At 39.5% G+C, this 3,819-nt stretch overlaps 1 pseudogene; it reads right to left on the reverse strand.

Annotated features, from left to right (window-relative positions):
- Positions 1-401: 401 nt before the first annotated feature.
- Positions 402-1,340, reverse strand: LOC101400856 (olfactory receptor 13C9-like; annotated as a pseudogene).
- Positions 1,341-3,819: the final 2,479 nt, after the last annotated feature.

Below are 3,819 nucleotides of genomic sequence, written 5' to 3' on the forward strand. Positions count from 1 at the left end.
ACCAGATCAAGTCCTGGGTGAAAAAAAAACAAAAAATCAGTATAAACAAACAAACAAACAGAAAAAGACTAACTCAAATAGTTCTCTCAGAAAGGGGATTAAAAGTACTTGTTTTATATGTTAAGTAGTCCATGCACTGGATTTTGTTGGAAAAGCTTTATTTCAATTTTTTTCTTGTTTCTAAAAGTTTACTCTCACTTCTTAGACCAGCTGTCCCTACATTTTTATAGCCGTCATTTTCAAAAAATTATAAAGTTAGATTATAATCTTGAAATTTCTTTCCAGCTCTTAAATTCTGTGATTCTACATATTACTTTTATTTCTTTCCTTCTCTTTATATTAAAAATATTTGCCTCCAATATATGAGCTTATTTTGTGCATGATCTCCAAGATAAAGTTCCTCATCCTTTCCTCCAGAACCAGTGTCTACCCATCAGTTTTCTCATAGCTCCATGTACCTCTGTATTCCTCAGGCTATAGATAATAGGGTTGAGCATGGGTGTGACTACTCCATAGAAAAGGGCGAACTGTTTGTCGAAAGCAGAGTCTTTGGACTTTGGCTTCATATACATGAAGAGGATTGTCCCATAAAACATAATCACCACAGTTATATGGGCTGAGCAGGTAGAAAAGGCCTTTTTTCTTCCTTCTGCTGAATTGATTCTTAATACACTAGAAAGGATGAAAATGTAGGAGATACAAATCAACAGTAATGGACAAAACAAAAATATTACATTGCCCAACATTATAGTAATCTCATTTAAGGAAATATCTGTGCAAGCCAGCTTGATCAAAGCCAATATTTCACAAACAAAATTATTAATGACATTTTTTCCACAGAAGGGCAACCGTACTGCAAGAATGGTTTCTGTCAATGAGTCAAGAAAGCCCAATCCCCAGGAGAGAGCTGCCATCTGAACACAAAGTGCCTTGCTCATGATGATGGGGTATCTCAGAGGCTAGCAGATGGCCACGTAACGGTCATATGCCATCACTGCTAGGAGCACACACTCTGTGGAGCCCATTGTGAAGGAGACAGACATCTGAACAACACATCTAGTGAGGGAGATGGTTTTTTTTTTGCATAGGAAGTGTATCATTGTTGAGGGAATAAAGGAGGATGTGTAACAAATGTCTAGGAAGGAAAGATTACCAAGGAAGAAGTACATGGGTGTGTGGAGGCGGGGATCCAGGAGAGTTAGGATGATCAAGGTGCTGTTCCCCAGGAGGATCACAAGGTATGTCACCAAGAACATCACAAAAAGGAGTTTCTCAGCTCTTGGGTACTCAGCAAGTCCCTGCAGAATGAACTCAATTTCTGTCCAATTGGTCCTTTCCATTTACTTTTTTATACCTGGAGTAATTCAGAAGAGAAAACTGCACGTGAATTTAAGGAATCTGTACAGTATTATCACATGAGAAAGAGATCCCTGGAGTAGGAGGGGCAACAAATATGTCAGCACTAGCAGGAATGGTGGTCACAGCTGTGAGTTTAGCTTTTCAAATTCTTCCTGTAGCTCATGAGGAAGGGGCTTGAAGACAGGTAATAATTACATTGGTAGCTTATTAGAAATACAGGCTTCTTTATTCCATTTCCTGAGATTGTGATGCACAAGTTCTGAGGTAGGGAAGAACTATTTGCAGTTTTAATAAGCATCTTTTATTTCCAATTCAGTTGATCCACAGACCCGACTTTGAATATCATTATTTTGGAGAGAGCATGCTTAATCTGTTTTTAAAAATCTATTTGATTTTGTATTATGCCAATCATTAACAATATCATTGGTTTAGGGTTTTATAATTTACAAATACGTTCACACACATTACTCATTGCATAATCTCTAGAATTCTCTGAGGAAAATGAATTTCATAGGTGTAAAATATATATATAATCACATTTAGTGAACGAGCTACTGTTCAAATGTGCATTTTCTGACTTTAAATCCCTTTTGTTAAACTGCACTCTATAGCTGTCCAAAAATTATGCATGTTGTCTTAGGAATGGGAATCATGCATCTTTTTTAAAATTTGCACTCCAGGTGATTCTAATGTTCTCTGAGGAAGAGAACCACCTATCTTGTGGAGTGCTTGCAAATTTTAGTATATGGATATATCACATGGGGAATCTTTGTAAATGATCTGAATCAGTGGGTCTGAAGTGGGTTATAAGATCTGCATTTATGACCATGCACCCAGATGCTGCTGATGCTATTTGTCTATAGAACACACATGAGTAGCAAGTCCTTTTAGACTATCACTCTCCAATACCCTTGGAGAGTGCCTTTGGTGCTTCAGTTGTGTGTAGGATTGTGATTGCACCAGAGTACAAAACTGAACACACTGGTGAGACTTGGAGGTGAGATTTCTGTCTAAATGTATTACAATCAGTTTTTTTCTTTAGAGTGTAGATATACAAGCAACCACATTGCATACTGAAGAGCCTGCCCTTTATTTCTATCCATAGAAAAGTCATTCCTTTTCTAATTGTTGAATTTGTGATTAAGGTCAATATTTTACCAAAAGGAAATTTGAGGTCAATTCAGGCATCTGAGTTCTGCAGCAAAGAGAATGGAGGAAATGACTTTATTTTGAAAAAAAGTAAAGAGTAAATATTAGTAGATAATCTTCTTTCTTATAGTAAACAAATCAAAGAATATAATTTTGAAAACACATCTCCATCTTCAAAGTATTCTGTCTAGCTTTAAAAATATTCTTAGAGGAAAAAAGAATTGACCCGATGGATGATATTCTACTTAGTGTTCTCAAACATGGCTGTCTTGGTGGAGTGAAGTCAACATCATGGTGGAGGGAGCTGTTCCCTTAGCCTCTCCCCCAAAGATACAATCAAATGGACATTCATTAGCCAACAGAGGACACCCACACAGCAAGTAGGACATCTGAGAGATCCACGCAGCCATATGTCTGAAGGTGAGGGTGCTGGATCACCAAGAAGCAATAGAAGGAGGTGAGCAGATCTCCTCCTCCTCCCCGGTAGCAGCGATCTGAGGCATGGGTCCTCATGCTGTGATGAGTGCGTGACTCTGGAAGGAAATGGGGTGGCAGGCAGGCCTCTGTGGGAACACTTTCACTTTTGGAATTGCATCCCAGCTGGAGGGAGTGCTCCACACTAGGGTGGCTTGGCTCCTGCTTGGGTGCTCCCACCAAGACCAATAGCCCAGGGGGGCTGCCAGTGAGTGCAGAGCAGGCTCACGCACGTGAAAGAAAGTGTCCCTCCTCTCCCCTACCACCTGGAGCACCAGCTTAGCCGGTCAGTCAGGGTAGTTGATCTGCACCAGAGCGCTGGTGCCTGCATGTCAGACCCACCAAGCTGCAGCGGCCAGCAAATGCAGATGAGCCCTACCAGCACAACTTCCAGCAGATGGGCACAACTCCCAGAGGATGAGGCAGGTTCAGAAAACATAGCTCTTGTGCCCTACCTCCAGTGGTGGCAGATGGAATGCTACCAGATACTATGACTATGAGCCAGCAAATGTCCACTTTATCAAACACTATGAAGAAATACATTAACACTCCACATCAGAAGGAAAATGACAAGACAGAAACCAATTCTGAAGACACAGAAATTTATAATCTAAGTCATAGAGAATTCAAAATAGTTATCATAAAGAAACTCAACAAGTTACAAGAAAACTCAGAAAGAAGGTTCAATGAACTCAGGAATAAAATTAATGAGCAGAAGGAGTTCTTCACAAAAGAGATTGAAACTCTGAAAAAACACCAAACAAAAATGCTGGAGATGAAAAACATAATGAATGAGATAAAAAGCCATATAGAATCCTTAAAGAACACAGCTGACAT

This window comes from Ceratotherium simum, chromosome 29, assembly GCF_057802395.1.
Source record: "Ceratotherium simum simum isolate JZ-2026a chromosome 29, ASM5780239v1, whole genome shotgun sequence".
Classification (NCBI taxonomy): domain Eukaryota; kingdom Metazoa; phylum Chordata; class Mammalia; order Perissodactyla; family Rhinocerotidae; genus Ceratotherium; species Ceratotherium simum.